At 45.2% G+C, this 22,747-nt stretch overlaps 2 pseudogenes across 2 annotated transcripts; both read right to left on the bottom strand.

The window, feature by feature from the left end:
- Positions 1–8,808: 8,808 nt before the first annotated feature.
- LOC310794319 (gap junction Cx32.2 protein pseudogene) lies at positions 8,809–9,543 on the bottom strand (annotated as a pseudogene). The gene has a single exon. The product of its transcript is annotated as a gap junction Cx32.2 protein pseudogene (transcript).
- Positions 9,544–21,190: 11,647 nt separating this feature from the next.
- On the bottom strand, positions 21,191–22,388 carry LOC310793994 (gap junction delta-3 protein pseudogene; annotated as a pseudogene). The gene is made up of 2 exons: positions 22,092–22,388; positions 21,191–21,970 (listed from the first exon to the last, which is right to left on the bottom strand). The product of its transcript is annotated as a gap junction delta-3 protein pseudogene (transcript).
- Positions 22,389–22,747: the final 359 nt, after the last annotated feature.

The following is a 22,747-nucleotide window of genomic DNA, read 5'->3' as shown; positions in this document are numbered from 1 at the left end:
CCTCGTAAGACCAGACACAAAAATTATAGTTTGTAGCTGGTTTCACACCAGCCAAAAAGCACCGACCAAAGTTGCTAACCCTAACCCTAACCCTAACCGAGTCAGAGCGCACAGAGAAATGCACAGACTGCTTCTGTTGGAAGTGCTGTATATAGGCGGATTTACGCGAGGTCGAACTACTGGGTATGAAATCCGACAGTCGGAATAATGGCGTTAAAATGGTCGCATTAATGGAGGGTCGACATTATGAGACTACAATGATAAAACTCGCCGTAGACTAGTGTTGTGACGTTCGCGAACGACCCGAATCTATTGAACGGCTCTTTGCTATGAACGAAGGGAACCGAGTCCTACTTGAGAGCCGTTCGTTTTAATGCTGTGCCCAAATTTCACTGCCTGCCGATCGCCAGCACACACACAGGTTAGACCTCCCTCCCTCTGCTAGTCCACTGAGCAGAGAGCATGGGGCAGGGAGGATAGGTCGGGTGCACTCGTTAGGCGCATGCTGTAGCTGGCCTGGGTGGGCGGACTCAGCTTAATATCAAAACCGGAGTGCATCTGCCCGACTTTCTGGGTAGCGAAGTGTTGCATGAATTGCATCAAGGACAGCCAACTTTCAGCTTAGTCAGTAAATACACTGACTAAATAAGCAGATGATATGGTGTCACCTTGTGTAATGTTTACAATGCAGTTTATTGACATTAGGTCTGGAAATACTGTATGAGTAATTTAATGCCGCTGCAGTCCACTGATGCAAAATGAAATAGTGGTGGGTCTAATCAAATCTGATCCAAATCATACCATATCATTATATTAGTGATTTCTCAGAGAAACAGTAGTGCGCGCCACATTTAAAAAAAAAAAAGGAACGAGGAGCCGCTATTTTGAACGGCTCTCAGAAAGGAACGGAGCCATAAGATCCGGCTCCCTTCAAAGAGCCGTAATTCCCATCACTACCGTAGACATCAATGGTCGGATTAGCGGGTGGTCGCAGTTATGTGTAGTCTATGGGGTGTCGTACTAACGCGTGGACCCCGTGTGGGATACCTTTGCAACATGATACTGTCATGTCGTGTATTATAATATTGCACCTGAAACATCATGTAGCCTATTAATCCCCCCGCCCTCCTCTCGCTAATGCTCACAGACAGGCAACCTGCCTGTGATTAACCATGGATTCTGTCCTTACCGATTTCTGCCATTAAAAATTCTCTCTGCAATCACTAATTATGTGTGTCAATTAGGCCATGTTCTTATCACCATTCAAAGAGTATAACACTTGAAGTGTGAATGTAAATTTGTGGCACCTCACTCGCATCGCGTCCGACACCTCTGACATGTTTTTTCGATAGCCTATAGGACGAATCAGCGTCACTTGACACCCAGAAATGCGGAACCCCGCGGCAGTGAATAGTAGTATGAGTTGTGCCAAACAAACGTTCATATCTCAAAAACTATACATCACATCTCTTATATTTTGACATTCTGAGTGAGAGCAGAAGTAGCTCAAGAGTTTGATGTATAATATGCATGTCGTGTTAAAGTTGTGTGAACTGTCGCAGTTTTTAAAATGTAAACAGCTTTAGCCGGCTAGAGTGAGATGCAAGCCTCGCGCCACTTGTGCTCCGTTCCATTGCCGTTGCCACCCAGTTTGTTTACAAAAATGCTGCTCGGCTGATCCCTCGTATTGTAGATTGACATGATTATTTTGAAGATAAAGCAGCATCTCCCTGGCCTGTACTGTAAGTCTGAGAAGACAGGTAATGCCTATCCCACACTACAGGATTTTCAAATCCTTGAAGATTATAAAAATCTTGAGAGCCCACACACTACAGGACAGAGAGAGCCGATTTTTTAACATTTCAATCTTGGGACACACACACACAATCGCGTCTGTTCAAACGCAACCCCACACACTAGAAGATTATGATGAAGATTCACCTTGGAAGCAGGGCTCGACGTTAAGTGTAGTCGCAGACTGTAGTTCAATCATGGAAGACCAAATAAGGCATTAATAGAGCACCCCATGCTGTCATAACCCTCAGCCCAAATGACGTCACTAAATGACGTCACCATCTCCGACGTCACCTTCTCCATGACGTCCCAAATGACATCAGTTATGACATCATAAATGACATCAGTTATGACATCATAAATGCCCTTCTCCCAAATGACATCAGTTATGACATCATAAATGACATCAGTTATGACATCATAAATGCCCTTCTCCTGGTACTATATAAAGCCCCCATCACCACAGCTTAAATCACACTTGTGCAGTCATCACTCACCTTGTGTCAGCATCACGCATTCATCCAGCATCTCCAGAGCAAAAAGCTTCATCCCACCACCTCCCCAGATCACCACCAATGTCATGACTCCTGTTGGAAACAAATCCCCTTAGGGGGGATGTCCTATCTCATACAGCACTGACGCCCCTCTCTCATAAGCAAGAGGAGCGTCACATCATGTGGGGGATGTCCTATCTCATACAGCACCGACGCCCTCTCTCATAAGCAAGAGGAGCGTCACATGGGTGGTCCCCTCCCGGGGGGGTCCTCCCTTCAACAACTGGGCTGCTGTCCTCATCAGCCATGCGTCCTACATCCATCCAGAGCAAGCTGCTATATTATCAGCCCAAAGATGCCTCCTTCCATGATTGGTAGGAAGTATTAATGCATTTCGTTGGTGGCGGTCTTCTCTCCCAATCCCCGTTTGGTGCCCATGCCCGGGCAATTTGCATATAACCCCATAAGTGTCCTTGCCATTGCTTAACCTCAGTCAGCCCACGTCCTGACAATTTGCACAACCCATCATCCCTGCATTCTGCTTAAACATCAGTCAGCCCATGTCCTGACAAGTCAGCCCCCGTCCTGACAATTTGCTCAACCCATTATCTCTGCATTCTGCTTAAACCTGTCAGCCCACGTCCCGAGAAGTCAGTCCACATCCCGACAACTTGCTCAACCCATTATCCCTGCATCCTGCTTAAACTTCAGTCAGCCCACGTCCTGACAAGTCAGCCAATGTCCCGACAATCTGCATAACCCATCATTACGGCATTTGCATAAACCTCAATCAGCCCTTGGCCCCCTTTTCCTCATCTCTCCCCATCATCACATGACAGGATCCTGGTTCATCCTTCACTTCAAGACCACACTCCAGAAATGCAACATCCCTGCAGAGAACTATTCCAGTCACTCCTTCAGGATCGGAGCAGCCACATCAGCAGCCATGCAGGGGGCGTCCTCCGCCTCCCTTCAACAACTGGGGCGCTGGTCCTCATCCGCCTATGCATCTTTCATTCGACCAGAGCAAGACACCATATTATCAGCCCAAAGATCCCTCCTTCCATGACTAAAGAGGCAACAAGCACTTCGTTGGTGGTGATCAAACTCTCCTTTTCCTCATCAATGCGCCCATGCCCGGGCTATCCACATCCACGCCCTTGCAACCCCGCTTTGCCTTAAAAACCCCGGTCAGCCCCTCATCTCCCGACATGCCTAAATTCTCCCCCCGTCAGCCCACGACCTGACTAAAGCATACCCCAGGCGAGCTCCATGACCCCCGTTTTCACTCTCCCAGTTCCTGAAATAACTTTAAATTCCTTTGGGGGATGTCCTATCTCATACAGCACTGACGCCCCTTTCTCATAAGCAAGAGGAGCGTCACATCATGGAGTCATACGCCATACTCATACAGCACTGACGCCCCTTTCTCATAAGCAAGAGGAGCGTCACATCATGGAGTCATACGCCATACTCAAACTGTCTATTCTGATTCAATAAAGTTTGTTAAAATTATATTACGAGTCTCTCATGATTGAACTTTTAAAATGCCTATTCAGTGTGCGCACCGGGTGTAGTAGTGTCATTTCGTTTTCTAAACAAATTTTATTTTTTGTTTTTATAATGCATTTGCACTGAAAGGATTTGTTTAACTAATATTTGCGCGGACAGCCGCGTCCATTCGGGGTGTAGGCCTACTGTGCACGGCCAGGCGAAAACCGTCTGCACAGGTGTCTTGTGGAGGGGCGCGTCTGCTGATTTGACTCACTTTTCCGTGCGGACACTCGCCGATGCGGGAAGCTGAGACCTAAGCGCTTGTTGTAGGCTACATGCTTTGCAGTATAGCATTTAGTTTTCCGTCCCGTTCAAAGACGCACGGGTATTTCACCTTGATGACAATTTCCTCGTTCTTTGTTTTTGTGCGGGGCTGCGAGCGGACGCGGACCAGATTATTTTGCGAAAAACTGTAATGGAAACGCAGCTACTACTGGCTCTCTGCTCAAGATGCAATCGCCTGTTCGGTTGTAAATATCTAACATGTTAGATATGCCCGATTCACAATCGGGAAGAGGCAGTCACAATCGGGAAGAGGCAGTCTTCCCGATTGTGAATCTTTGAACCCCACACACTACAGGATCATTTGGGAAGATTATCTGCCCGACGCGCTTCAAATCGGGAGCACCCCCGAGAAAATCGGGAGGGGGGAATCTTGGCCATAATCTTGCAAATTATCCTGTAGTGTGGGGTAGGCATAAGGTAGGACAAAGGGATACAATAAAGGGATCCCTTTATTGTGTGCATGTAAACGCACTCATTAATAACTCCCCGCAGTAGCCTAGTTTTGCTTTTAGCTGACAACGTTAGCTAACTAACGTTAGCTAAAGTTTTGAAAGCTGTTTTGAAGTAGCGTTATTTAGCAAAAGTGTCTGTTATTGTTGATTGGATTTTGTCTGGTTATGTGTTGTTTCACTGCAGATGGCCAAAGCTGGCTTCATTTACAGCCCTTTAGAAAACCAACCCAAGGACCTCGTCAAGTGCTTCTTCTGCCAGAAAGAGCTGGACAGCTGGCAGCCGGAGGATGACCCAGAGTAAGACCACTGTTCAGTAGGCTACAGTTAGCCTTAACCTTATCTAATGTGTTACTAGTCCAATTCCCAATTCTTCCTCAGGAGTCTGTAAAGTTAAAGTTACAGAAAAATATTTGATAAGATGAAATCTAGTCGTGGAAAAGTCATGGACTTTTACATCAGGGCCATGGTGGAAATATTCCCAGACTTTGCCAGTGGATTCCAAAGGGACTTACAATATCACATTTTGTCAAGATTAGAGAAATCAACTATGCAACACAATCTATGACAGCTAAGACTTTCTGAAGGAATAGAGTAGCACTTGTAGAAAGTAGTTTGAGAAGGAATATTTTTTCTGCTTTTTTCTTATCTGCAGTCAAAATGTGGCTCCTCACCTTTTTCTCTCTTTTTTTTGCCAGAGAAGAGCACAAATCTCACTCCTCCTCCTGCCACTTCATGGCGCTGACGAAGAGTGTGGAGGAGCTAACCTGGATGAGTTCCTCACACTGCAGAAGGAGAGACAGACCCTAACCCGCAATGGAGTTTGCTAGCATTGCTGAGTCAAACTCTCAGGCCCTTATAGACGCCTTCTCCGAATGTGGGGGTGATGTGGAGGCGTTTTTAAGTGCAGAAGATGTGTTTGTCCCCAGGGGCGTATCTACGGGTGGGCCTGGGTAAGCACAGGCCTACCCATTTCTTGCCCTGGCCCACCCAAACAACTTGCTATTATTATTATTATTTTTGTTGTTGTTGTTGTCATTGTTAATAAATCACCTAAAATGACAATGTGTGGTTTGCAGTCTTTATATACTGTTTATTTGTGTGATTCAACATTACATTTAATTTCCTGTGTGATGTTTGCATCGGAAATCATTTAATCTACCACAATGCAGCGCGGCCGCAAATGCGCAAAAAAAACGTTTTCTAGAGGCGAACTTGCTGCTAGCTCCTCCTAGCTGCCTTGTTACCAGCTCAGTGGCCTTGTGGTCTGAGTGTCCGCCCTGAGACTGGGAGGTCGTGAGTTCGATCCCCGGCCGAGTCATACCAAAGACTGTAAAAATGGGACCCATTGCCTCCCTGCTTGGCACTCAGCATCAAAGGGTTGGAATTGGGGGGTTAAATCACCATGTGATTCCCGAGCGCGGCGCACGCTGCCGCTCACCGCTCCCCCAGGGGATAGGTCAAATGCGGAGAACAAATTTCACACATTGTGTGACAATCAGTGGGACTTTACCTTACCTTACCTTTACCTTGTTAGCTAATGTTTTGTAGCTTAAAAACGACAGAAAGTTAGGCTATAGCATGACATTATGGCAAAACAAATGTCCATTGCAAGTTTTTTCAACAAAAAAACAAGATTGGAAGAGCAGGCCGCTGCTAATGTTACATCGGGGGAGAGCGAGGGGGATGAGGAAGATGACAACACCGCGCCATCCGGCGACAGGCCTACAGCAAGCAGCAGCCCCTTCTTCTCTGAAGAAGTGTGGTTAAACCACAGAAGAAGAAGATAAGCACTGTAACCCCATCCGGGGCAGATCACAGTTGACTCTTATGTTGTTGTTAGCTTAGCTTCTAGCTTGGCAGTATTATAGATACTTTTATAGATATAGATACTTTTTGTGTTTTACATCACTACGTCTGTGTGGGATGGGTCATAGTCTTCCGTCCGACCTCTCAATAGTTCGACCACTCATGAGTTAGACTACCCAAAGATCCGCCCTATTATTTTAATCTCATAAATCCGACCGCAGTAAATTAGACAGTTGCGTGGGACTCCATCTCTCTCTCTCTCTCACACACACACACACCCTCCATCTCCCTCTCGTTCCGAAGCAAATGCGCAGCGGGTCGTGCACGCCACGCACAATTACGGCGTTTTCACAGTTCATACGGTTATTCCGGTGCCTCGTAAGACCAGACACAAAAATTATAGTTTGTAGCTGGTTTCACACCAGCCAAAAAGCACCGACCAAAGTTGCTAACCCTAACCCTAACCGAGTCAGAGCGCACAGAGAAATGCACAGACTGCTTCTGTTGGAAGTGCTATATATAGGCGGATTTACGCGAGGTCGAACTACTGGGTATGAAATCCGACAGTCGGAATAATGGCGTTAAAATGGTCGGATTAATGGAGGGTCGACATTATGAGACTACAATGATAAAACTCGCCGTAGACATAAATGGTCGGATTAGCGGGTGGTCGGAGTTATGTGTAGTCTGACCTATGGGGTGTCGTACTAACGCGTGGACCCCGTGTGGGATACCTTTGCAACATGATACTGTCATGTCGTGTATTATAATATTGCACCTGAAACATCATGTAGTAGCCTATTAATCCCCCCACCCTCCTCTCGCTAATGCTCACAGACAGGCAACCTGCCTGTGATTAACCATGGATTCTGTCCTTACCGATTTCTGCCATTAAAAATTCTCTCTGCAATCACTAATTATGTGTGTCAATTAGGCTATGTTCTTATCACCATTCAAAGAGTATAACACTTGAAGTGTGAATGTAAATTTGTGGCACCTCACTCGCATCGCGTCCGACACCTCTGACATGTTTTTTCAATAGCCTATAGGACGAATCAGCGTCACTTGACACCCAGAAATGCGGAACCCCGCGGCAGTGAATAGTAGTATGAGTTGTGCCAAACAAACGTTCATATCTCAAAAACTATACATCACATCTCTTATATTTTGACATTCTGAGTGAGAGCAGAAGTAGCTCAAGAGTTTGATGTATAATATATCCATGTCGTCTTAAAGTTGTGTGAACTGTCGCAGTTTTTTTTTTTTTTTTTTTTTTTTTGGATTAAAACTCCAAACAATTTTTGTATCAACATATCAACAAATCATACATTTTTACAGAAATCACAAACACAAGGTACAAAAAAACATAAATAATTTTAAACTAAATATTTACAGCTTTTAAAGTCATGCATGTCAAAGACAATGACAATTATATTAGAATGCATTGTGAGTTGTTCACAACAGAGTACAGATGCTTCCAGCACAGACAAAAAACGCTATAATAGTCAATGTAAATTCCTATGAGATTACATAAATCAAGAATTCAATGAAAGTGAATGAAAATGAACGAACAATGTCGAATAGCAACAGTATCTTCTCACTTTTTCCCACCAAGGGAAGTATGCTCTATATATCTCTAAATCTTAGAGACAGGATATAAGCAAACATAAAACAAGGGAAAAGGACAAATGTGACAATCTACATGTATAACTTAAACAGAAGACTAATACATTAACTACTGACTCTGACTGAGTTTAGGGAGCTCTTGTGCTCTCTTACTGTAGTTGTGAAAACGAAAGTCTCTCAATTTCCATCACTTTCAGAAATGTATTGCATTTAAGATCAAACTGTGAAGTGAAGTCACTGAACACGGAATGGCATTTCCCTGGATTTAGCCCCAATTCATTAGCAGTGTTGGACAGTAACTTAGTTACTGTAACTTACTGTAATTTTAATACTTTCCCAGGAACTAGTAGTGTAAGGGATTACAATTTCCAAAACAGTGATTACAGTAGATTACAGTTACTAATCCAAGTAACTTCAAGTTACTGCATTATTTTCTATATACAAAGTATGCAGTTTGGCTGATTGTTGACTCATGTAAATTATTGTCCCAATAAAGTGGATTCAGTTCTAAAAGGAGCTAGCTAAACAGGTTGTTTTAAGGGGGGGGAGTAATATAGTAATGTAATAATGAATAAAATTACTTTTGATCCTAAGCAATAAGTAAAGTAATTTTATTACTTTTGAGAAGAGGACTAAGTAACTAATTACACTTCCTGAGTAACTCCCCCAACACTGTTTATTGTGCTCATATTTGTTTGTTAAACACGTGGCTTTTGAATTATTCATGGCGCTGGAGCTATGCGTACCTCAGGCTGTGCTGTGACTAGCAGCATGGAGGCTGAGCTTCTCATTCTGCATCAGACTGTCTCCATTGAGACACCATTGGCCAGAGCAGCCATTGGCGCCCTTTTGGACCTTCTGCCGGAGAAGCTAGTACATGTCAGATAGAAGATCTCCACCACGTTGAGCAGCAGAGAGACGCAGGCCACAACCAGCATGAAGATGATGAAGATGGTCTTCTCGGTGGGTCGGGACATGTAGCACAAAACGGTGAAGGGACATGGGGCGCGGGTGCACGCGATCTGCGGGACCAGGATGAAGCCGTACAGGTAATACTGCCCGACGATGAACGCTACCTCCAGAACGATCCTGGAGAAGATGGTGGCCATGTAGCTCCCCAACAGGTTGCCTTTGATCTTGACGTGGCCTTTATCGTCAGAGTACTTGGGGAGCTTGGACAGTTGGCTCCCAGAGTGCGTCTGCATGGATCCCCTCAGCTTGTTCTCTTTGTGGAGGACGTGGAGGACGTGAGCGAGGTAGACCAGCGTGGGCGTCGAGACAAAGATGATCTGGAGGACCCAGAAACGGATATGCGAGATGGGGAAGGCTTGATCGTAGCAGACGTTCTTGCAACCGGGCTGCTCGGTGTTGCAAATCATGTTGGACTGTTCATCATCCCACACCTGCTCTGCTCCAGCTCCGAGGACCATGATCCTGAAGATAAAGAGCACGGTAAGCCAGACCTTCCCGATGACCGTGGAGTGAGACTGGACCTTGTCCAACAGAGAAGACAGAAAACCCCACTCGCCCATGGCTCCTGATCTGCAAAATACAGACATAAAAGGTGTAGCTGTGTTATCAACACGTTTCTGTCTGGTCACTATCTCCTCCCCTCCTCTCGCCGCTGTGCCAAATGCACACAGAAGCAGGCAACCTGCCTCTGCCTGTCACCAAGGATTCTTAATTCTTAACTGATTTCTGTCATTAAAATTGTTCTGTAATCGCTGTCATCTGCTCGCTAATTATGTGTGTCAATTATGGTCTTATCACCATTCCATCAAAGAGTATAACTTGAAGTGTGAATGTCGCATTTTGGCACCATTGCATCTCATTGCGTCCATCGTTGCCTTGCTCCTTTTCTTTTTCACAGAAGTTGTGTAAGGCACAGCATGTGATCAGGTAAGGGGAAACTGAGTAGTGCAGATCGCTCCTTTCCAAAAGAATTCTCCACCTTACTTATTAGTCTCCTAAATGCAATTTCCACACAGGTGCGGGCAGCACCAAGATGTACATGAAAAGACTCCTGCTCAGGGGTCAGTCGTGGAGACCGTGTGTGGGGTCCACGCGTTAGTACGACACCCCATAGGTCAGACTACACATAACTCCCACCACCCGCTAATCCGACCATTGATGTCTACGGCGAGTTTTATCATTGTAGTCTCATAATGTCGACGCTCCATTAATCCGACCATTTTAACGCCATTATTCCGACTGTCGGATTTCATACCCAGTAGTGCGACCTCACGTAAATCCGCCTATATACAGCACTTCCAACAGAAGCAGTCTGTGCATTTCTCTGTGCGCTCTGACTCGGTTAGGGTTAGGGTTAGCAACTTTGGTCTGTGCTTTTTGGCTGGTGTGAAACCGAGGCACCGAAATAACTGTATGAACTGTGAAAACGCCGTAATTGTGCGTGGCGTGCACGACCCGCTGCGGAACGAGAGAGAGATGGAGGGTGTGTGTGTGAGAGAGAGAGAGATCTCTCTCTCTCTCTCTCTCTGGAGTCCCACGCAACTGTCTAATTTACTGCGGTCGGATTTTTGGGAGGTCGGATTTATGAGATTAAAATAATAGGGCGGATCTTTGGGTAGTCTAACTCATGAGTGGTCGAACTATTGAGAGGTCGGATGGAAGACTATGACCCCCGTGTGTCCCCTTTCATCAGCCACTCCAGCAGTGGATAAGCAGGGTCACCTAGGATGAAGAACTTTACTCTTTGTCCCTGATCAACTTCCAACACTCTGAAAAACAAAAGCTGGAGGAAAAGGCTTCAGATTATCTTGATTCCCACAATCTACAACAACAAAATCACCTCTATAAGTAAGTGTAAGCTTTGAAATTGTATACTGTTATAGATTTAACTTGGGCAACTGGTCAGCCTTTTTGAACAGATCTGACTGACGCAGGGTGCTGGCATCATGGGCACTGCCAGGCACTTTACAGTTCACACTCCAAAAACTGAAACGGAAAGCTGTCAGAAAGGTTATCTGTTACAAGCTGTGTTTTCATCCCAAGCTTTCCCATATTAGGTTTTAGCTTTATGACTAGTCTTGACTGCTTTTTGGAGCTGCTGGTCAAATAAAGCTACAACATAATCATTTTTATACAAACTAAGAATCAAAAATTCAGGATTCCAGTTGTGATTGAAAGGATTTTATTCAGTAAAGAAAAACATTACTATTAGATACAGAAGAACTTTGCTAGATGGGTGAATGAGTGAGTATCAGTTCTATACCCCCCCCCCCCCCCCCCCTTCCCGAAGATATGTCATATATATATAGATTTTAAACAGAGTCAGCTGGTTAATGTTTTTCATTGTTCTGCTGTTATTCCTGCTAAAAACATGAATGAAATAATTTGATGGAGGTTAACTGACTGATTTGTTCATCCTTTTTATGTAATGTAGGCTATCCTATGTGTCCTACTGTTAGGACAGTAAAAACAAGTGTCCCACACTCTTGGCTCCATATGCAGTCTTTAATATGAAATGACGTTTCATATTAAATCATCCCATATCAATCAGGCAAATTGTTGCCAAGCACACCCAACTGTGAAGTCACAATATATGCAAGTGAAAGTAATCAGCCAAATAATACAAGCAATAATACAAGTAAAAAAACAATAATATAAAGTACTCACAGATATTTAGAGATGTTAGAACATCAGCTCTGGGAAGAGAGGCATGTCGTAATAGGGATGAAGGTGCAGACAACACTCACATAATATTTAAAAAAGGCCTGGTAATCCCCGAGACAGAACTCAAAAATGATGGTGGGAAAAAAAATGACCTAGTCGGCAGACCCTTTCCAAATGTTACGGAGAGTGTTGTCTTTTGATTGAATCACGCGATCATATGAGGTAGGCTGTTTTTGGCATTTCGGGAGACACATCGGACCAGGGAACAGAGCGGGGAACATAGGACCCTATTTGGGAAAAGCGGGGAACATAGGACCCTTTTTCATAGAAAGGGTTCTATGTTCCCCGGTCCCACAAAAACGGGGAACATAGGACCCGGGGAACATAGGGATGACCCCAGGATGCCATACTCACGGGGGAGCATAATTTATCACAACAAAGGGCACAAGCGCAGATTAGAGGCGTGCCAAATCATTTATGCACGGCGCAAATGGGATTTGGGCGGTGTTAACCACCAGAATTATTCACATGTGTGGCCTGGCAATGCCTGGGCGTTACATCAATCAGATTCCCGTCTTGCAGTCCATGTAATACAATTTGCGTGATCATATACCTGTTAAAAGCATCTGAGTTTTGATGCAATTCGTGTTATTTTGTTGACTGGGGTGGGACAATAGAAACGTGTTTGCAGCAGGTAAACGGCGGAGACAAAAGAAAACATTGGAGGATTTACAGTGGACTCAATTAAAACTCGACTCGTGCCGAGGCTTGTGCCAGATCGGCTGTGATGCCAACGACCCTCCGGGTTATAGCAGGTGAAGGTGAATAGCTTATTGCAAGTAGGCTACAATGTACAGTACAAGTTTTCTCAATTCATTTACCATAACCCCTCCTTGCAATGTGATCAAAGTTTCTCAGTGAATTATAGTTGATTGCCTCGCCGAATAATCTGCTGGTTACCCAATTTTAGCAGCAGAATTTGATGTGCTGGCGTGGAACGTCCGTCTGCGCTGCGCACCGCGGAGATTACTGTATGGTGCACGCACGTGCTTACTTGGAAAGTTTACCTCCCTCTCCTATCCATTTCTCTGCAGGGCGTAATTGCCCTCTCTGCCTTGAATGTGTAGCAAACCCCCTGGTGTGTGTGTGTGTGTGTGTGTGTGTGTGTGTGTGTGTGTGTGTGTGTGTGTGTGTGTGTGTGTGTGTGTGTGTGTTTAATGCTCCACTGTTGATTCATGTGTTGCTAAATAGGACATTAACTAACATGACTGTAATTAATATCACTACTCGCTGCAAACATTAAACACACGCAGACCATCTATGGTAAGTAGTAATACATGCCTTCGATAAAATGAAGTACCCACATTGATTGAATGCATTGACTCATAGTGCACTGATTTGCATTAACATACGTATGTGGGTTAGGGTTACACACACACACACACACACACTAATTGCATGCAATCATCCCATGTATCATCCAGGTATTTTCTAGAGATTTTAATGCCCATATATATATCATTAATATTGTAACAATTAACAATGTTTACGGTTGGATTCCTGAAGAGATGTACTGGGGGGGGGGTTGTGCGTTGGGCTTGCCATGTCCAACCTGCTATAATATTACTTCACCAAAGGCCAAATGTGCTTTGTATAGCATTTTCAAACGTTCATATATCAGTCATATTAATTGTCATACCTTGGTACAATTACCGTAAACAAATGAGATGATGGAAGCCTATGTTGTGCTAGTGGTATTGTTAGTGCTGCTGTTTCCAAAATTAAGACCACATTTTCCATAAACTCAGAGAAAAATGCACTTTCGTACCAGCGGAACCTGGCAGAGATTCAGCCCGCACTCCGAGAACGGACGTGCGGGTCGCAAATCACCACATGAAGTTACAGCGCGTATAGAGAGCCAAAGTGAAACGTCACTTCCTGCTTTCTCCCTGTACCAGCGCTGCGAAAAATATGGCGGTGGACGGAGAATAAGGTTACTTTTTTGATCCCGTTTGAATTGTGCCACGGGGTGCCAACGCTAATTTTGTCAATTTAAAACATAACTTTGCATGTCAAGAAAGTCACAGTTTGTCGTCAAACACCTAACCCTGCCCCTAACACCTAATGCTAACCCACCTAACCCTAATGTAAAGGAGGGTTGACCTCTGGTGCTAAGTTTCACTTTGACGTATCACCATGGGCATCGGTCAGGATGCAGAAAAGATAATGAGTGTCCAGAAACAGCTTTGGTCCAGGTGAAATATTTATTTGTCCAGCACACAAATATTTGGGAAATGAGGAAAAAACACAGGAGCTGCCCTGAGGAGTGCAGACTTAAATAAGGAGGGAGGGAACTCAGGTGAAATGAATGGGGACAATCAGTGAGGGAACCACCAGGTGAACAAAATAACTAATTAGTGAGGAGTAAAGCTAGGGAAAGAAGTGAGTTAAAGGAAGTGAACTGAGTGAGGAGAAGAAGTGGAAAAAACTAAAGAATAAAAGGAAAATCATAAAGTTCAGAACACCTAACCCTATGTACCCATAATACTGGGTGTGGCCAGACTCCTTGGTGCGGTGCTGGTGGCACTGACCACATTGATTTTTGTCCGCTGTCCAGGGGCAGCAGGAGCAATCTGTTTCAGTGCAGGTACTTGTGGGGTCACAAACACAAATGGGCCAATGGCAGCTGGCTGGGACGGAGGGAAACAGGCAAAGGGGCAGAGGAAGTTGCAGGTGCCGGCCGAGGAAACAAACTGCCTCTGAGCTGGCAACTTTGGGCGGACAGACTGTGGAGGATGGGGGTGTTGGGCCGGAGCTGCAGACTTCCTTCTGCCTGTTCTGCTGTACTCTGAGGCAAGTGCTACTGATGCTGTGGACCAGGCTGTGGTGGTGCAGTAAGTGGTACTGATGCTGTGGGCCAGGCTGTGGGGGTGCAGTAAGTGGTACTGATGCTGTGGGCCAGGCTGTGGTGGTGCAGTAAGTGGTACTGATGCTGTGGGCCAGGCTGTGGGGGTGCAGTAAGTGGTACTGATGCTGTGGGCCAGGCTGTGGTGGTGCAGTAAGTGGTACTGATGCTGTGGACCAGGCTGTGGGGGGGCAGTAAGTGGTACTGATGCTGTGGGCCAGGCTGTGGTGGTGCAGTAAGTGGTACTGATGCTGTGGGCCAGGCTGTGGTGGTGCAGTAAGTGGTACTGATGCTGTGGGCCAGGCTGTGGGGGTGCAGTAGTTGGATGTACCTGTGCAGATGGGAGAGGCGCAGAAGCAACAGGAATAGAGGCAGGCAAGTTGACCCCTTGCAGCAGAATTCTACATTCTTGCCCCTTCCGCCGACTGTTGTACCAGCTTGTGAGTGTTGTTTGGTTGATATTAAACAGCTGCAGAGTAGTGGCCTCCATGACTGTATTGTTCCCAATGACCAGATCCCTGATCTTGCTGTAGTCATTTAGGATCTGAGTCCATCTTGTCTGTGTGTAATTACCCAGTTTTTTGGGGCTCTTATGGATATTACACAGTTTGACCAAGATGGACTCTACCAGACGAGAACGGCCTGGCCACTGGGCAGGGGATCCTGTAGATCCTAAGACGTAGCGCGTCATGCTCTCCACTCCCGGTGTGAATTCACGCTTGTTGGAACATCAGAAAGGTCCTGTTGTAAGACGTGCCCGATGCCGCGCAGCATGAACCACTCGCCGCTGGTCAAAGGACAGAAGGTTCTGCCACAGGGATATAATGGTACTGGCCTGCTGGTGGTTAAGAGTTTGCCCAGTAACAGTTCTCAGCCCCACCAAGTACTCTGCCAGGTTGTCCACTCTGTCCATCCCAGCGACACCGCGCTCATCCACAGCCTGGTTAATATAAGAGAATATCACAATAAAACACAATATCACAGGCAGAAAGATAACACATCTATCAAAATGTAACCTGTCACAAAAAGACTTACCAGCTATTGCTGTGGTGGTGCTGGGGTCGTGGCAGGTATCCCAGAGGCAGGGCCGGCGCGTGCCATTCTTCCTCAAACAAGAGAAGCTGGATTGGTTTGAGTGACAGGGATGAGGAGGGAATCTGGAAATGGGTGGATGGGACACGTCTGAACAGCACAGGGTAAGACATCCATTCTTCAGTCTTACCAATCAGTCAACAGGTTGGCCTGATGATGCATCGTGCTTCTGATTTTACAGTTGACTCTTTTCTTTTTGAAACAGGTTCTGGAAAACAGGTCAGCCCAGTAGACATTATGGAGACGACTGTGTTCACATTACTCGGTCTGAACTAAACAACTGGAGTGACATGAGGTGTGAGTCATTGTACTACTGGATCTGTGAAAAAGTGATTGACTTCTAACATTATGTGTCGTCTCAAATGAAAACATATTGTCACTTTGGGGCAATCCCTATGTTCCCCGGGTCCTATGTTCCCCGGGTCCTATGTTCCCCGTTTTTCCCAAATGGTGTCCACCCGCTATGCCGACCACCCGCAATGCCGACCTTAGGTTTAGGCGTGGGAGAGGTTAGGTTTTGGGTTAGGGTCTGGGGGAGGTTAGGTTTAGGCATGGGGGGAGGTTAGGTTTGGCGTGGGGGCTGGGAGAGGTTAGTGAAAAATGGGGAATATAGAACCCGGGGAACATAGAACCCGGGGAACATAGACATGATCCCGTGACTTCACACCTCACACCAAGTCTATCATTGTCATTCACACAGAGAACGTGAAATGCTCCTTTTAAGAGATTGTGTTTTATTGTTTGCAAAGCACTTTGTAATCTATTTTTGTCAGAGCTTCAGAACAAGAATGGCTGTTGGGACCAGGATCAGTATTTGTTAAAGGGATACACCACTTTTTTTTAAGTTTAGCTCATTTCCCACATCCCCCCACATCGCCAATAAACCCCCTGCCTTTACCGGCATTGTCCATGCACTATTCAGTGAGCTACATCTCCAAGTTAGTAATTTTCGTCTTAGAATGGAGGCCAATGGTATCGCTGTTAAAAATCCGCTAAAACACACATCTCACGGCGCTAAAATACATGTTGTGCTTCGGGGAGTCACCTCACGATGAAATATCAATCCAAAATGCACGTAGCGGTGTCTTAGAAGGAAAATAGCCAGACGGCACTACTTAACACGGCGGAGGGGCACTGATCTCACACAGCGCCTCAGGCACCATGGAAACCAAATGTAAACGAAAACAAAGGACACAGCAATAACTACTAACTAGCTGACCAGGGCAAACACTTTTCACCATAAAGTTATTTGATTCACAATAATGTCAGATAGTCTTATTCTCCCTGCTTGTCCAGGTGTAGACTACTCAAGCCCCTCATACATTACTGGGCAAAGGCTACTGCCTTATTCATTGGGACTAATACTGCAGTGCAAAGCTTTTGTGTACTAAGTAAAAAGACTCAACCATCGTTGGGGGTTGAGTTGACCCTTCCCCCCCGTGTGTGAAGCGCTTTGAGATTGTAGATAGCCGTTAGAAATGCAATCAATAACGGTAATAACACTTACCACGTCCGCTCTCAATGTGATGACTGACGGGATGGCAGTATACTTCAAAACACTATACTTTTCTCCTTTACGGTCGGTTTTCAGTGTAGTCTTCGGGGAGAAAATGGTCTGAGCAAACGTGCATCCTCCGTAGGCTGTCCTTAGTTGTGTTGGGATCGATTTTGAGAATAGCGAGCCATTCCTTCAGCCGGTCTGCATTAGTTGTTGGAAGAACGTGAAACTTCACAATTGACCATTTCTTCGCTTTATTCCCGCAACCTTCGACAATACACGTGTAAGGCTTTGTTCTCGCAAAACTATCACCTGGGCTAACTCTTTGTTGTCGTCCAAAACTTTTCTCCTCGACTACTGATACGCAGGCGCAGTGCACTGTTTACAGTGGTTTCCATGGTGCTTTGAGCATAGGCTTTGAGGCGCTGTGTGAGATCAATGCGCGCAGCGGCCATGTTTAGAAAGAAGTGCCGTCCGTCTATTTTCATTGACAGACAGCGATACCATTGGCCTCCATTCTATGACGAAAATGACTAACTTGTAGTTGTAGCTCACTGTATAGTGCATGGATAATGCCCGTAAAGGCAGGGGGTATCGTGGATATGTGGGGGGGATGTGGGAAATGAGCTAAACTTCAAAAAAAGTGGTGTATCCCTTTAAGCATTCAGTAGAAGTGTAGATTTAACAGCTCCTCTTTTCTTCACTCTCGACTCAAGACTTAAAGTGATTTTAGTTAGTAAGACTAGACCATGCAACATCTGCCTGAGGAACTTAGATAAGCTACTTCAATATGATCTTTCAAATCACGTCTCACACTTCCTTCAACCTACTATAGTTTTGCATAATGTTTTTACAAGGTCATTTTCTTGTATGTTTTTATTTTTAATTACCTTTACAATGTGCTTAAAAAAATATTATTTAAATTATATATATATTATAATTCTTTCATTTTTGCCTTATGATAAAGTACATTGCAAACTCTGCTTTTAAGAGCGAACAAGATCAGAAGTGCTATATAAATCAAATGTATTTTGCCAAATTATTCTGTGTGGATTGAGAGATACAATGTTTTTAGAAACACGCTATGATTGCCTAGAATTCCTGTGCAGTGCACCACCATATTATTGGATGCTAAACCATCAACAGTTGATTCAGTTTGTTCACAGCTTGGTCTTTTACACTCAAAAACTAATTAGCCAAAATCACCATGCTGACATGAGGATGTGAATCAGTTCTGAATCCATATGAGAACAACCAGTCTTCATTTGATCAAGCCTCTATGCTTTTATGAAAAGTCAGTTTTAGCATAGTGTGCAAAACTGCATTCTGAGCATGTGCAACTTGAACAGAAGTCTTGATTGATTGTGCAAATTACATCAACTCTAAATAGATTGATTCATTTATGATTTCATATTTGTTTATGAATGCATGGATGCATAGATTTCAAATGAAGAACAGATTTACAATGCCATGTAGTTTATGTGTCTCACAACAATTAGAACTATAACAAATATCTTAACTTTACCCCACTACCACAATGAGTCTTTCCTGTTAAAACAGCTTCCTGTGAGGTGGGTGACTGGGTCGACCACAGCACCCAGGGCAAAAATAGTCTAAAAAAAAAGTCCCACTTATAAGAGAGGTGAGGAGGAAGTGAGGAGAAACTATTGTATAGAAGCTGCACAGAGCCGCACGATACTGAATGGATGGAGCGAGGAAACGCAGGCTTTATTCTGACTTAGATCACAAAAAATGAATGCAAACTAAAAATAAGATAAGTCCAGATATGTCAGTGATTGATGATTGAGACAGAAGATGGAGATGTCTGAGCACGTTCACATCGACGATGATGAAGATGCTGTGGAAGAAGAGGAGCATCAAAGACAGAGGGAAGAGAGGGCCTTAAACACAGCTGGAGGGAGCGACCAGGTGGAGGAGATGGACATCTATGCAAATGTAGACAACTGTGGGGGTCAAAGATCAAATACACCAAAAGAGAAGAAGACACAAGATAAGCAGCTAAGTGAGTCACACGCACACGTGCACGCACGTGCAAACACACACACACACACAAGGACTGCACCGCCCACTCTGTGTCAGATCGGGACGAATGCCTTGTCACACTTAAAACCATGTCAAAGTGCTTTTTTTAAATGTCTGTATTGCACTGAAGCTTTAGAATCTACCTACCACACACTTCTGCACCTAATTTTGTTTTATCTGTCTCTCCGTGAGCGTTGCACTTTCTGCGTCATTCACGACGGACGGGGTTAAAATCCCTCGACCATATCAGATATATATGCGTCAAAATCATGGTAGATGCTTAGATTTATATAATCGTATTTGTACTGTACAACAATGAAACTGTTAAATCCACTATCTTAATTGTAATTTAGATCGGAAACACAAGTGTAATTATTTCAGGTGTAGACTAAATCTGCGGAGGTAGATTATCCTATAACTTGTGAAACTCATTCCAGATCGCTTCTTAGTTAGTGTTTGGCTAGTGAGAAGATAAGCAGTAGTATAAGGAATAAGCTACAGTTTCTGTGTATAGCTGTGCTGATAAAACCTGTGGTCAATTAAGAAGTCCAATCAGGGCTTGTGAGACAGTAAACCAGCCTGATAACCCGCTAGCTAGCCTCTCCTGAGTTAAAAGCAACTAGACAAGAGAGCGAAAAAGGCTGCTTCGTCAAGAATGACCTAATGGCAATGCCACAACTCTTTTTCTCTTTCAGAAGTGTGTGCATTTTCTTAGTTTTGTTTTATATTTGCTGTTAAAGTGAACAGACGTCACCCCCCCAGGCCAAAACTCTGGGGTGTTGCTACCAAAATGTACTCTATGTAGCCGACTGCATTCTTCATTTTGTTTCATCTCTTATGTGGACTACTGTATACTTTATGAACAATAGGGGGCAATATACAAAATGTAATGTATTGAAACTATTGTTAGCTTGCCATTGATTGTTGTAGATATTTCAGATGATTTTAGGATTTGATCTTTTTATTTTTAAGATTGTAACCATCATGGATCTCTTAGCACAAGGTGCTATCTGCAACACAGTCACACCACATTACATTACAAAAAAAGAATGTACATCTGGGTGATCTTAGTTTTAGTTTTATTAGAACATTTGAAAAACTTGGGCTAAGATAATTAAGTCTTCAACACAATTCAACTTGGTTTAAGAGAAGTTCAGTCATTTAAATGTCTTGAAACAAGTACAAATTATCTCCCATTTGCAGAGCTTTTGACTGTTTCCCGAAGATTTATAACACAATAGAACATCAAACTTTGTCGTATACAGGCCTATATATATACATATATATATGTATATATATATGTATATATATATAGATATATATATATATATATATATATACGACTGACTCTTTGATAACACTAAACAAGACCCCCACCCCAAACACTGTACACTGTTTGCCTTTCCAGCTCTGAAAAGTATCTCCTCACTTTCCAATGGAAAATGCACATTTCTGTTTTGTATCTTTTCTGTAGCGTAATTTATACAAAAGGTGTTTTATAGATGTTGTAAATGAATATATTAACAAATATATTGCGTAAATAAATGACAAGCAAATATCGAGCCACATTGCCCTTGCTTTCATTTGTATGCCTGTGTCAAACAAAATGTCATCAGTCCCTGAACCCCGGTTTGAAAGGCACTGGTCTTAGACCATCTAGACCGTCTAGAGACGAATAAAGAAAGATTGATTCCAACTAAATGCTTGCTTGCCCACGGTCGTGCTAATATCCAGACCTCAGCGCTCCTCTGCTTGGGACCCCTGCTCTCCCTCGAGAGAACCCGAGCTACGCTCCACGGCTACGGCCTGGGCGTGTGTGTCCCGGTTCCGGTCCCCACACACAAGGCCTCGCTCCGCCGCCCTCCCCCCCGGGGGAGGCCCACGGCAGGGCACTGCAGCCAGGGCTCTGCCTGCGGGCAGTCCCTCCTATCCGAGGCTACCTGGTTGATCCTGCCAGTAGCATATGCTTGTCTTAACGTTACCCTTCAGAGGCTGCCTCTCTCCTCTATGGGAGTCCTGTCTCTCGAAGCCTCACCACCTGCCGGATCTTCTTCCAGCCCAGGTGGATGAGCTCCAGCAGGTTGAGCAGGATGCAGAAAACCCCCACGCAAAACATATAGATCAGTAAGATGGTCTTCTCTGTGGGCCTGGAGACAAAGCAGTCCACCGGATGGGCGCAGGGCGCTAAGGAACAAAGGAAATGGATGGGCACCTGGAAGCCAAACAGCCTCCACTGGGCCAGCATCAAGCCCACCTCCAGAATGGCTCGCAGACACACGTGGAAGACGTAACAATTGGACAAAACCCCCTGTCGGGCGCGACGGCGCTGCCTCTGGGCGCGAGGGGGCTGCCTCTGGGCGGCGCGGTGGGGCAGCTTGAAGAGGCTGTGCCACGTGTAGATGATGAAGCAGACGGACGGCATGGAGACGATGATGATGTGGAAGACCCAGAAGCGATGCTGCGAGATGGGCGCGAAGGCGTCGTAGCAGACGGTGGTGCAGCCATGCTGCAGTGTGTCGCACACAAACATATCCTGCTCGTCTTCGTACACGACCTTGGTGGCCACGGCCACGATGAGCAGCCGGAAGATGAACATGACGGTGAGCCACAGGCGGCCGATCATGGTGGAGTGCTGGTACAAGCCGTCCAGCACGCTCTTCAGCAGGTCCAGCATGGTGGCCTGTGGCCGCCGGCCGACCGGAGGAGGTGAGGCAGAGCAGCGAGACAATGTACATGAGGCGGAGGAAGATAGTCTTCTCAGTGGACCGTGGCACAAAGCAGTCCACTGGGTGTGGGCAGGGCGGGGTTGAACAGAGGTAGTGGGTGGGCACCGACAGGCCATAGAGGTAATACTGCACACATAAGCAAGCTCCCTCCAGCAAGCAACAGGTCAACAGCTGAAGCACATAGATGTGCATCAGCCTGTCCGCCTTGATACGCCGGCGACCATCATGGCGTGTCTCGACTTTTCCTTTTCCACGAACAATGTCCACTTCATAGGTCATGGGGTCTTCCACGTCGTTATCCTCCGTCTCTTCTATGCCCCTATGCTGCCTCCTGTCTGTGAGGTAGTGCTTCTGCCGTTTCCCCCTGGACAGACCACCCACTCCTCCACCGTCCCGTTCCTCGCTGTGCTTTTCAGTCAGCTGCCTGACAGAGCAGCTGGCGCTGTTTCCCAGGGTCCTCTCCCTCAGAAACCGCATCGCCCGAATGTCTCAAGCGTATCTGTATTAAACAAAGGGAAAAAGAGTCCGAAAGAGACAGACATTAAAACCGGTGCCCCTATAACCGGTGCGTGCGTGCGTTGGTAATTAATGTCTCTTTTTTTTCTTTTTTTTATATTCTCTCTTCCTTTCTCCACATTTTTGGTGATGTACATAAAATATATCCAAATTATAAATGTCGCAGGATGAATGGAATAATCAATACATGTTGAATGTCAATGCTATACCTGCAATAAAGTATTTAAAAAAAAAACTGTCGCGTCTATGTGCCGACAGACCGCAGTGCCGACAGTCCGCAATGCCGATAACCCACAAGCAGAACCAGCTGAGCGAGGCGG

Source organism: Poromitra crassiceps (assembly GCF_964638095.1).
Source record: "Poromitra crassiceps genome assembly, chromosome: 19".
In the NCBI taxonomy this organism is placed as follows: domain Eukaryota; kingdom Metazoa; phylum Chordata; class Actinopteri; order Beryciformes; family Melamphaidae; genus Poromitra; species Poromitra crassiceps.
Note: the sequence above shows the minus strand (reverse complement) of the source record. Positions and strands in the feature narration are given on the sequence as shown.